This window comes from Centruroides vittatus, unplaced genomic scaffold, assembly GCF_030686945.1.
Source record: "Centruroides vittatus isolate TY-2023 unplaced genomic scaffold, ASM3068694v2 contig_743, whole genome shotgun sequence".
NCBI classification, from domain to species: domain Eukaryota; kingdom Metazoa; phylum Arthropoda; class Arachnida; order Scorpiones; family Buthidae; genus Centruroides; species Centruroides vittatus.
The window spans coordinates 1131169-1145350 of NW_027122479.1; the positions used below are offsets into that span (position 1 = coordinate 1131169).

Sequence of the window (14182 nt, forward strand, 5' to 3'; positions counted from 1 at the left end):
GGCCGCAGGGTAAAGAAGGGATGGGCATTCTCTGTGACAACCGAAAAACCCGGATCAAGGAGAAAGAGAGGGAGATCGCGCATGCTCAACGGAAGAAGCGAGATTTTTCGGAAGAAAAAAAAGAGAGAGACGAGAGGCCGATTTAATAGAAGGAGTAGCCGAGACAGTCGCGAGTTTGTCTTTTTTGTGTGTTGTTTCCTTTGTTTTAGTGTCTGTTATAGCGAGAGGACAGAGAAGCGATTGTCTTTGTCTTTGTCGATGTTCATATGGAGGTTCTAGCCTTATTTGCTTTTTCCTCCGAAGAGTAATGTTTTGATCGCTATGCGACCGAAGAGCCAGCCGTTTATGACAGAGAAGTGATCGGAAGCAGTGATTCTTAACAGGGGGCGCGGCCCCCTGGAGGTCCGTGAGAAGTTTGCCGGGGGCCGCCAAATAATGCAAAATTTCCTTCAGAATATAATAAAAAGAAAATTGATGTATAACCGAATACCGTATTGAAAAATGAAGTAAGAAAGATAAAGTTTTCCTATTTAGTTTTTTTTTTATTTCTTTCTACATACAACTTTGTTAGTACAGAAGAAATAAATGCAAATATGCTACTTACACCGCAGTATTTACTTCTTTTATTCCAAAGCAATTCTAAGAAACTATCAATGCTTGGAATTTTAAAAATAATTATGAAAAATAGTAGGCTTTGAGAATTTAAATATTTTTGCAAAAGATATGCAAAATCTTTACCACAAGTTGCGGGTGTTTTAGTTTTAGTTTTAGCATCAGCATCGACTTTGAATCGATTTATCGACGTGTTTCTTATTTTATTTTTTGTTAAAAATTAATGAGTTTTCGTGCTTAATTTTGAAGTTTGAATGTTATTGAAATAGATAATGTAATAATAAAGTTATGATTTACATTTATTATATAAAAAAATAAAGCAATAATAAAAAAATCAATTTATTATAGATAATTTAACAAATATGAATTATTATTTAAAAAATGGGGTCACAAAAAAATTATGAGATATTTGGTGGGCCGCGAGTATAAGACGGTGAAGTCGTCACTCGGATAACTCGACACTCGTCGACTTGTAGTTCTTTCATACTAAAATCACTGAATATCATTCTTATCATTACAGCCAATTGCGCTGTATCTGATGTATCTGTTGACTCGTCTAATTGTAATGAGAAATACTTACATTCTTCCAAATCATTTTTCAACTGACTTTGTAAATCTGTTGAAATCGTCCGGATTCTTCTTGTATTGTTTGATAACGGCAAATCTTGTATTGCTGAAATAATTTCTAGCTTATTAGAAAATCCTTCAAATAACGAATCGCCTCCAACTAGAAATGATTCCTTAAATATCAATAGTTCACTTTCTAAAAATGTTTTTTTTTTCCTTTTGCAAACAAATGAGAAAGTGTAAAGGAAGCAATAGTGACATTTTTATTTTTGAAAGTTAAGACAATGACGAAAATATATACATTCTCAAGTCTATTTTTTAAAATCTATTTTCGTTGATATTGTTTTAACCGTGTGAGTTTTTTCTAATTATTATTTGTCTTTTTGTAAAGCTTTTCTTCGTGTTATTTTAACTGTTACTTCTGTGGCTGGTGGTAAATGGATAAAAAATAACTTGAAAATGTATATATTTTCGTCATTGTCTTAACTTTCAAATAGAAGATATCCAGAGTTATGTAACCATTTTTATTTTTATTTACGTGGCTAGTAAAAAATACTTGCCGAGTAGATAATCCCGATTAAATTTTCCGTTTGTTAACTCGGATTTAGGCGGATAACTAACCTCGTAAGAACTGTGATTTGTTTTGTAATGACGTTCGACGTTGTGTTTTTTTGCCACCGAGACAAAACTCTTGCGTATTAAGCAAATACATTTCTCCTCACTTTCGATAACAAAGTAGTCGTCTTCCCAAACTTTATTAAAATGATAAGTTCGTTGTTTTTTACTCGGATTACCGATTTTGAGGTAAAATGTTTATGTACAAAAATTACAACACAACGATAGTATTTAGAGATACCACCCGTCCGGTTTTCACCAGCACAGTCCGGGAATTGATTCACTGTCCGGGTGAACTATTAATTTTGTCCGGGAATTTCGTAGAAATTGTGAAATTACGATGAAACAGAATTCTTGCAGATATTATTATAAAGTTACACCATTTGAACAACGAAAGACCTCGCGCTCACCGAAACTCGTCTGCCATTCCGCCTCGTTACTCAGTGTATGCTGACGTGTGACGCGCGACCTGGTTTAAAACCAGCATGCACGTTATTTTTCGCGCTGTAAAATGACATTGCGCATGCGCCAGGAACTTCTGTTCGAACAAACCTCCCCTGCCGTCCGGGTCAGCAATTTTATAAAGGTGGCAACACTAATAGCGTGTGATGATAACAGTACGAGTTTACAACTAATACCATACTACTAACACAATACAGATACCGTGGAGACACGATTATAATAGTCGTGATAAATTAGAAAGTGATCAGTGTAGCCCAATTTAGGGAATTTCTCACTACATCTAGAAAGACTTTAAATCTGGGTAACTTTTTATTTTCTTTATTTTTAATGTTTAATTTTTATTTATTATTTTAAAATTTTGCCGCGGGTGTATTAAATAGCTCGACGGACGCACGTATGGGCACAAAGTTGGAAACCCCTGGCGTAGCCGATAGGAGACTGGCGTCTAATTACAGAACGATTACGTAGCCGTAGTTCTGTTTTTTACCACGAGATGTCGCTACTTCGTGACGTCAAGAAGCTGGACAAGCGTAATTCTACCACCTCATCGAATCACGTGACGGCACGCAATCGGTGTAAATACACCACGGTCGGAATTAATTTATTACAAAATTTGCTACCGTTCGTTTCTCGAACGGCAAATTTGTTTTTTGTCTGATATCCAATGTTTATATCGTAGCTTTAAAAGACGACTGTCGTTCGTTATTTTTATCAAAATATTTAAAATTATACTGCATATTATAAAAGTTATTCTACAGAATACGTAGACTTTCCTTCTTAAATTCTTTTAATCTCAAGATTTTTCCGCCGAATTTTCAGTCTCTTACTCGAAAGTTTTTATTTTCTTTTGTATCATTTAATAAAATTATTCGTTGCCTTTTAGAAATAATTTAAACGTTTTATATTAGAAAATTTGCAATATTTTATTTTACAATTAACGTTTATCTTCGAAATGTTCCACAAAACCAAACTCAATTTTCCCCGTAGGCATCCTTATTTGGTTTTCATCAGTTTTTTAAAAACCTAACCCTGGCCGATACCAAGAGTTTAGTGTATCTCGCGTAATTTGAGTGAAGTCTTTTGATAGTTTAAATCCATCAACAAATTGTCATCGTCAGTAAAATATTAGTGAACTTTTTTGTAGCTTCATTTAACAGATCCGCAGTGATTTATTCGAATGTTAGCTAAGAAAAAAAAATCTATCTATTAGAAAGATTTTTTTATGAAAAAGATTTATTGAAAATTATACATTTGCAACCTTTTTATATACACAATCTGTTATTGAATGTTTTCCTTTTGTAGGTACTGTACATTTCTGAATTGAGCGTAGTCATAATCCCGTGTGCCAGGGACACACCAGTACAATTTATAAAAGTTCCACGATTTTTTAGACAGTACGACGCGGTTAACTTTAGTTGGTTCTCGACTTCTCTGTGGCTTTCCATTGGTATAAATCTGTCAAATACGGTACATAATATTTTTATTTACTACCGAACGAGCCGTTAATATTCACGAAAACAATTATTTTAAGATACATTAATTAAATACAGCATTTTTATAATTTCGGAACAGAATTTACTCGCCCTTCGTATTTTCGAATTCCAACTTCACAATTTCGCGGGCAAATCCACGTACGAATGCGGTACTTTCTCCAAATGTTCTGGTAATCGAAGGAAAGTAGAAAATCCTTCGGAACGTAAAGTCTGCCACAGAATATAGACTTTTCCTCCACCGGGATTTGCTATGTTCTAGTCTTACTCGCTTGTTAGTAAGATTTCCTTTTGAGGAGAAGCGCTTATCGCAATAACAAGTATTTTCTGATATATCCGATGCAATATTCTCCGTAACGATTTCTTAGCAACGTTGCGGAAATATTTCGAAACCAACTATCGACGATAAAGTATGGTTTTAAAGCTAAAATATCGACAAAAAATTCCAAGCGCACCGTACAATACGAGGTATACGCTACCTGAACGTCACGACACTAGCGGCATCTCGTGGTAAAAACCAGAACTACGGCTACGGAATCGTTTGTAATTAGACGCCAGTGATAGGAGTCGTAAAGAAAATGACAGTGCTGCCAGTCTTTTAGTTTTTAAAATATGTTGACTTCCCTGCGCCTTGGATTTCTAAAACTCGCAACTTTGTGTTAAAATAAAAAGATTGGAATTTTATTAATTAGCTTAAATAACTATTGTTAGTTAAATAATCGTAACCACCGGAAAATCGAGCTCTATTTTTTCCTGGTATGAAATATTTGTGAGGTCCGAAACCCTTTCACTTGTTTATGTTTTTGTCTTTCCTTTTTCACGTTCTTTGAAAACAGAGTTGTAAAAGTTAATGTATTTGTCAAACTCGAAGTAGGATAGACGACGTCGTGGCAATAGATTAAGCTGGGAAAGTGATTGACGAAAGAGTCGAAATTTATGAAACAAGCAATTTACAGCTTAACTATACAAAAGAAAGACGAGGGAAGCACTTTACGCGACAATTAAGTAATCGGTCCAGATGCTCCGACTTTCGAGCCATAAAACCTCTTTTCCTCGATTACGGGCTATCACCCCGGGAGTTCGTAAGTGAATGCTGGAAGAAAATGATGGCCCTGGCGTGAGAACGAGGGAGATGCCAGTCCCCTCCGACCGGAACTTGGCTCCTAGCAACAAGTGGGAAGCAATGAGATAGTACGGATCTCGAACAATTCGAATCACGGATCATATAAAAGGGACCGACCACCAAGAACAAGGTGAATCGCCGCCATCGCAGGTCGTGAGTTGTCGTCGGTGCCAAAGAAGTCGCCGTCGTGTAACGTAAAGTGCGAGTCGTTGACATTCAAGTTGTTGAGTCGTCGTTGAGATTATGCTTTGGCTCCATATCCAATCTTTTATCTCCTGTGAGTAATCTAATGCTTCTCGAACCATGTTAGTCCAGGAGGCGTTGGATCCGATCGATCTCCCGACGATGGCAAATCGAGAACGGGAGTGTTTCCCGTTCTCGATTTGCAATCGTTGGGAGATCGATCACATTCTCCTCACTCACCCAACGCCTAGGAATTCGCCGTCTCTGCGTCCCAGTCTTCACCCGTTCAACGATTCATTATTTATTCACCGGAATCATCAACTCCCGCCTGGACTTTCGTCCGTTTTGAGTGTCGCTTCGAATAAGTGTGAAAACTTTTCCTTTAAAATAAACGCGATTAAAACTGTACATTTGTGTACCTATCTGTGTCTGCCACCACTAACCTATTACGTCTCCGTCTTCTCGCCTCATCCTGACAAAAGCGTGAGAGCGGCGAGTGACCCTACTTTCGAACCTATTGTAGGTGTGTTTAAACAACATATTTGACTTTAAATAAAATAAACATTTCAGATAATAGCTTCGCAAGCGATCCAGTGGGCGATTCTTCCAGAAGTTCTAAAGTTAATACGCTGTTTTTCCGATTACGACAACCTACAAACAATGACAGCTCCTACGAAATACGGCGTCCGATTTGAAAAATGCCAACTTCTTAATATATAGAGTCATCGGGTCGTGGCAAATTCGGCCATGTCCACAATGGGAGGCTAGCGGGTGATGTACGACACCTAACATACGTGGGACGGACCAACCTAAAAAATTCTTAAAATGGAAAACAGCAGGAATCTGGTAAACTGAAAAATACACGCATAGCTGTATACAGTAGAGCAACGATTATCTGACTCAATCGGGGACTGGGGTTGGTCGGATAATTGAAAAACGGATAACCGAAAAATATGAAAAAATACATTATTAGTGTAGTATATTAGTATGTCGCTATTAACCTACTTCGCGTTGAATTTTCATCGATATTAAGCCTAACAAAAATTTTTTAAAATAATAATCGTCGCTATTGTATCGTTAAAAATTATTTATTTTGCACAAAATAAACACAGTACTGTACCGTATATTGAAAAATATAAAACTAAGAAAATATGTATATTCGGGTTACATATTTTACATAAAGTAGGCCTATACATTAGAAAAAGAACTCAAAATTTTCTTTTGCTTCACAACTGACACTCGTTTTTTTTTGCCGCTAAATCTCGCACACGTTTTAAAAACGGCAATTCGATAGCGTCGTTAAATAAAATTAACCCTCGTTTAAATACGGGCCTCCCTTTCATGGTCGAGTCAGTGTTGCCAGCTAAAACACGCAAAAATTTATCAAAAATAATATTAAAGTAGCCGAGACATAACCAAATATTGTAGCGCTACATCACTAGCGGGCATTTGAATTTGCCGACTAGAACGCGGTCGGTTAACCGATGTGACGGCTGATCGGGGTCTGATAACGATGCTCTACTGTATTTATAAGAATGCTTTTAGACACGGGCGTCCGCAGAAAAATTTCCCGGGGGGAAGCTTGAAAACAAATAATTACATCAATAAATTTTTTAATTATTTAACTATTGGGGTTTCTCACAAGCAGATTATAGAATACAGTATTGCGCCAATACCAAAAGACAGAAAGCGTCTTATAGTCGAGGGTGTGAGGTTACGTATCGCGATCACTTTTACGGTTATAATTTGTGGAATTTATTAGCCTATTTCATCCCAGGATAGGGCAAACGTTCCGTTTGTCTCCCTCTTCGAATGCCCACGCTTATAGATACGAGAACTTAAGATCAAATTTAATTTTATTCCAACAAATCATATTAATTTCATTCCTTTGCTTCAGAAAACGCTTTTTGGCTACTAAAATTTATTTTACAGTAAGACCTCATTTAGCGCTTAGGGTGCGTCCATAGACGACAAAGCGCTAAACGAAGTCACTTTAACACAGTAAATAGGGAAAGGAAAACACGCGACCAAAAATAAACAACTTTTACTTTAGTTTTAAGTTATTTTTATATTAATCTACGTAATAATATATGTTACGTAACACATAAATACGCACACAGAAAAATAAAGTTCATTTTTGTGACGAAGGTCCTGGCTCTTCTGAAATTCTTGATTTTTTCGACGAAGTCGTCTAGTGTCATTTGTCGCTTTCTTTTTCTTTCTTTAAGCAAATGTCGGTAGCAGGAGATCGCATCCACGACGTCTTGTCACGCTGATTGGTTCGTGTTCGGGAATAATTGTATTATATACGAATCAATGAAATACCGCGATAATTTGAATAGGCGTAAATTTCTAGCCTTTTTTAGGCTTCGAGCAGACCGCGTTATATCGAATCGGCATTAAATAATGGAGGAAGAGCTAAACGAGGTCTTACTTAATTATCTTTATTGGAGAGTGAATAATAAATACGCACGAAAAGAAGCGAAACTGCAACTCTTCTCTATATAACAAGGGTTTTTCAAATAGTACAGAACATATCGTGTAGGCAAAGGACAACTCGAGGATCGATCTACAGGTAGTTAGGCGCAGACTACAGTTACTTCAAAATAAAGACTATTTAGAAAGTTTACGCTTACAAAATATTTTTGCTTTATAAAATTTTTTTTGGAAAATAGCAAAGAACAAAAAAATCTCCAGCGTATCAATTGCTCCTCCTACCTTCGCTTTGTGGTATACATTGCTTCACAAATAACAGTTACAAAACAATTAGCTTATTATTACGATCTTTTTATTATCTTCCAAAACAATATTTTATTGTCTTTGTTAGATGCACGAAATGTTATCGTCAGCATTTAACACATCTACGGATACAGTAAACCCCCACTCTTCCAGGACAACTAATATCGCACCGTTCATCTTCGCAGCAGTCTCGGTGACTTCTACAGCTGTAATCACTGTAAAATTCGAGCTTTATATAAATTATAAACATCTAATGATTAAAAAAAATTAAACTAAACTTACTCATTGATAAAAGTCTGCTTTTTCCATTCTGTAGACAAAAATAATTACAAGAATTTTAATTTTTATGTTTTTTTTTCTTTTTAAATAATGAACAGAATCTATTTATCATTTTTGTATAAATAATGGATACATTCCACTACGCATTGGTCTCAGCCATAACCGATGCATCGGTGAACGGTTTAACGAGCTTATACAGGAACGTCTGGCAACCTAACAAGATGGCGAAAGCAAACGGCGCTATATTGCATTTGCAGACTTTTGTCAAAATAACTTTGGGTTATTACGGATGAATAATAAAAATGTTGGCGATGATGAAATATTTTCATTCGCTGCTACTGTTGCTACGATAAATCTTAAAAATCTCTCTCTATAAAAAACGACAAAGTTTCGTACTCCATTTTCAAACGTAGTCTTCTATCGAGGTTACTAGTTAAACTGGTTTAGGAGCGGAGCAGAATTTTCTGCCTAGAGCCACTCTTGATCACCCGGAGCGAGTCGGACAAAAAGTGGGTCGAGTATATACAAAACGTACATAAAACCGATAATGTAATTACACTTCTAAATATTTAATTTAAATTAAGGCCTTTCCGAAAATAATTAAATTCGGGAAAAGAAACTGTACCGCCTTTTTGCAAAATTGCAAGGCCACGCTCCCTAATAAACGATAAAAAGTTACGTTTAATACGACATAAAATTGCACGATTAATTTCTATTTTTGACAAAAAATTACTTAAAAGCCTTAAAATTATTTACCGTATATCTCGGCAGATAAGACGAGGTATAAATTTTCGTCCAAGTTTTATAGTTTTAGCTTATATCTCTCCTATAAGACGACCCCCAAACTATCAATGGCCTACGAATTTAGTTTAGATCAGCGATCATCATCTGGATAATAATACTGTATAGCGTATACGGAATTATGTCCTATTTGTAATTTTTCGAATAAACAAATTTTCTTTTCTCGCACTGCCAAAATAATATCTTTAACTGATAAATTAGAAACGGAAAGGAAATCAAAAGTTAGAAATGATTTTTAAAATAAGACTGTTTCGGCGTTATAAGAATGAAAGTTAATAAATAAATGAATAAATATAGAGTATCCTTCAATATCCAGTTTATTAGCAATATTTACGAGTATGTACAGTACATAAAATTATGAAATATTTTATTACGGTTACGAATTTAATGTAAGCGGAAGAACTTTCGTGACGATTTCTCCACTTTTCTTGCCAAATAGCTCGTTTCTGAATCTCGCAAAAAAGCGCAATCTGCGAATGATGTAAAAATGTCCTTTCGCTGTTGTAACAACTCGGCGCGTGACATTTTCGCATACATTTGCTAGAAATACACCGATTCTAAATTCACGCGCTTCTCCCTAAAAACCGACGATTTCGGCCTCTTCTCTCTTAGAAGAGACGTTCTGGAGCCGCGTGTTACAAAATCCTCAAAAAAATCAAATTGAAATTACTTAAAACGCTACAGAAACTCCTTTAAAAATACGCACACACACATAAACGCCACTCTGGCCGATTTCGCCTACAGGACGATCGAAACGATAGCAGTTGTTCCTAGCACGAAAACGAAGGGTGCGAACAATAGCGGCTCCCCAATCACTTTATCTAGTAACCATACTTCTACTAACTACTAGCGACACAGCGTACGTTTTAATTAGACACGTTGAAATTTCTCTAAATCGTTATCAAATAATCTTATATTTAATTACAACGTATGGGATTAAATCATATTAGCCTACCCGCTAACCGTCTTATCCGATTTTTGTGATTATTTCACAAAGCGGCTAAATACCACAACGGACGGCCATATTACTACTTCGGAGTTCACCGTATCCGTAATAGGACGAGTGCGATGCGCGTCGGTTGCTGCACCGGTGAATATCGGAACACATTTTTGTACATCGCGGTTGACCGATGCGCTGTTTGATGCATATTGGAATGTAGCCACCATTTAAAATGTAGGATTCTTACCGAAAGGAGAAGGAAAGCAGATAACAGTTGTGGCGAGTAGGAAAAAAATAAAGTAAACCGATAAAGCCATCTAAAAATTAAAATAAAATTATTTATAAAAACATGAGATTGTAATACAATATATTCTTATATAGGACGATTCAAAAGTCAGCTAAGCCGAAACTCTCACGGGTTAAAGGAACTCTTGCCAGAGGACCCGACGATACAATTTTGCTACTACGTGCAGGCCTATAATCCGGGTCTTTTGCCTTTAAAATTCCGAAGTAAGTAAAATAGTCGTAGAAACCGTCTGGAGATACACGAAAGCGAGTACGTTGTTCGATGTGGACGATGTATTCAGTTGCGGCACGTGAAGGTTGCGAGATATACGGATCTCTCCAAACGTCGCATACATTATGACTAAAATACCAGTAACTTGTTTTTTGTTCGAATGGATTTTCTTACGGAATATGAATGTAGGAACAATATACCAAAATTTTATCACAGCATAAAAATGTTTGGTTTTGCAATGCCCATTTCATTTTTCGTCAATACGTAGTCAATTATTACTTTTGGTTCTCTAGAAATTTACAACTTGTAAAATTTCTGGTATACATTCTGTGTGTAGTTATGTAGTTTCCCTAGAATTGTCATCCTCGCCACTTCCCTAATCCTGCACGGAATCAGAAAGGTAAAGTTCCTTACGATATCAGTTATTTTTCTGCATCGTTTTATACGCTCTTCCTGGAAATCTCCAATTCATCTACATTGTCTACTTGCTTTCTTTATTGTGAAAATATATTATTTGACAGAAAATGTAGAAATATATCATAGCATACAGTATACATTTGTCAATCGTGGCAAAAACACCAAGAAAATATTTGTTCGCTTTAGTTGATTTTATATCTTTTATTTGTAAAATTCGCAATTTAAACCAACCAATCATACCTTACAAACTGTACATACTGCGCAGTTAAATCCAAAAATATGAAAACAAGAAAATTTAATAAATTTATTTCTTTTCGATAAATTATAATTTTAAATTCTAAATTACTAATATTTTGTTCAACGTTCAATATTATTATAAATTCTTCTTTTAGTACTTGGTTGTATAGTGTTGTCTTTTATATTATACTACTGTAATTATTTGTTCTGTTTGAATAATCACACCGCCTTAGTTACATGTTACTATAAAATATATATATACATATATATATATACACAAATAAACAATAAAATTCGTTTTAAGCATATTTATAGTAGCAAAATATTCGAATATTTAATGTAAGAGAAAAAATATTAAAAGATAATTAATTTAATTTTAGTAATTTAAGTTATTACATCAATTGTTCAAAGTATAACAGTTTTGAAAGATTTCCGCAACGAATTTGGGCTATTTAATGCTTATTAAATTCAAATAATTCGTACAATACTTACCTTTGCGTGTGTTTGAATTATGTACGTTTTTTCTTCTTATTCGAAATGCTATGAAAAGAAATAAAGTGTCGGCGCTCTTTTATATGGAAATTGACGTTTTAAAGGGTGACGTAGATAGAGATGTCGTGTGACAAACTATCTGCTTGTCGAGTTATCGTATGTTTATTTATATATAAAATTTCAAAAACTCGTAAATTGACACGCGAACGCGATTATTTAAAATGTAATTTAATTCCAAGATTTCTTAAACCTGCAAATATTCCGGAAATAAAATACTTCGTTGCCCGTGAAAAACGCCGACAAGTTGTAAAATCCTGGATTCGAGTAAGTTTTATTTAAATAATTGACACTTCTGTAATTCGTTCCCGAATAACTCGAGCGGCTGAGCACGGATTCGGACAAAATTTTGGATGCTAGCTGAAATTTTAAATGCGCTCCGGATATATATATATTTTTGAAAAAATAATAGTTCATATTGCAGAAAAATAACGGATATAACTTGTTCTCCCGTTTCTCTAAATATTTGTGAGAATGTCTAGGATATCTTAACACGTCTCATTGTTAGCCTAAATATTTGTGTACATTTCTTGGATATCTTAACCTCTCTCGCTGTTACCTCAAATATTTGTGAAAATTGTTTAGTTCTCGTGATTAAATCCCGAAAATAAAATCCTTTTCTTGTTTTAGACTTATCACAATAATAACTAGTTTCAAAAAATCAAGGAATTAATAACAATTACCGTATTTCTATGCATTACTCCAAGAAATGTACACAAATATTTAGGCTAACAATGAGACGTGTTAAGATATCCTAGACATTCTCACAAATATTTAGAGAAACGGGAGAACAAGTTATATCCGTTATTTTTCTGCAATATGAACTATTATTTTTTCAAAAATATATATATATCCGGAGCGCATTTAAAATTTCAGCTAGCATCCAAAATTTTGTCCGAATCCGTGCTCAGCCGCTCGAGTTATTCGGGAACGAATTACAGAAGTGTCAATTATTTAAATAAAACTTACTCGAATCCAGGATTTTACAACTTGTCGGCGTTTTTCACGGGCAACGAAGTATTTTATTTCCGGAATATTTGCAGGTTTAAGAAATCTTGGAATTAAATTACATTTTAAATAATCGCGTTCGCGTGTCAATTTACGAGTTTTTGAAATTTTATATATAAATAAACATACGATAACTCGACAAGCAGATAGTTTGTCACACGACATCTCTATCTACGTCACCCTTTAAAACGTCAATTTCCATATAAAAGAGCGCCGACACTTTATTTCTTTTTATAGCATTTCGAATAAGAAGAAAAAACGTACATAATTCAAACACACGCAAAGGTAAGTATTGTACGAATTATTTGAATTTAATAAGCATTAAATAGCCCAAATTCGTTGCGGAAATCTTTCAAAACTGTTATACTTTGAACAATTGATGTAATAACTTAAATTACTAAAATTAAATTAATTATCTTTTAATATTTTTTCTCTTACATTAAATATTCGAATATTTTGCTACTATAAATATGCTTAAAACGAATTTTATTGTTTATTTGTGTATATATATATATATTTCTAATGCTAACTTGTGAGTACGGCTGTGTGATAACATTCAAACGGAACAAATAAAATTTATAAGAACATTGAACACTTTGAATTAAATATTATAATTTTTGATGACAAAAAGATATGTAGATATTTCTTATTCTCGTATATTTGGGTTTAAATATTTAAGCGTTTTAATGTTTCTTTGGTTGGTTGAAAATGGAAATTTTAAGCACAAGAATATAAAGTCAGAATAGAAAATCTGGAAAGTTACTCTCGGAGTTACGCTAGGAGCATATTTACTTCAAATTTCCTTTATGGAAAAGAAATCGTCACAATGTGTATTTTAATATATATTTACTACATACGTTTGGAGTGATTCAAAAATCAATTGTTCAAGATATATTTGATTATTATGCTTAAACCTGCAGAGGATCTGATGCAAATTTGCTACAATGCTCAGTCCTAATTTTTCAATAATTCATTTTTTTATTTTGTGTTTCAAGATATTTCTGCCTTCTCTTAGTTCTCTGGTGTCGAAATTGTTACTCTGTATTCATTTATGTGTATTATTTTTCTGTATCTATCGGCTTCTATTAATATTCTGTTTAAAGAAATACGTTGTGTAATAAACGTTTTATTTATAATCACCAATAAAACTTTTGTTACACATCATGTTTATTTGTCATGATTATTAAACCTTCTATATTATGTATATATTATGTAGGCCTATATATTAGCACATTTCTCTACATTTTCTGTCAAATAAAAATAAGATACTTTTCCAATGTTGTATAACGAATAAATGAAATGAGTAAAAATTGTAAATGTTTAAACATTTGAAAGGAAGATCGTAGTGTGAAGATAATAGTAAGAGAATCTGATTGATGCAGAAAAAATCGAAATTATAGGAAATTTTATCTTTCTGGTTCTGAGAACACGAGATAAATATTAAAATCCCGTTTAATGGCAAGAATTCATAAGGAAACTAAAAAAATACAAATAATAATTGACTATGATTCAATGCTAACTGAAATCGACACTACGCAAAACGAAAAATATGTACATTGTGATGAAATTCACACATATTGTCCAAAAATCTATATTCCACAAAGAAGTCCAGGTAAAATACAAATTATTGCTAGTTGTGTCCT

General features: G+C 34.1%; 1 long non-coding RNA gene across 1 annotated transcript; it reads right to left on the reverse strand.

Annotated features, from left to right (window-relative positions):
• Positions 1-7863: 7863 nt before the first annotated feature.
• Positions 7864-11493, reverse strand: LOC136981095 (uncharacterized). Its single transcript, XR_010881646.1, has 4 exons — positions 11475-11493; positions 10059-10128; positions 8074-8101; positions 7864-8006 (listed from the first exon to the last, which is right to left on the reverse strand). It is a non-coding gene; the product is annotated as an uncharacterized lncRNA (long non-coding RNA).
• Between the last annotated feature and the right edge of the window lie 2689 nt (positions 11494-14182).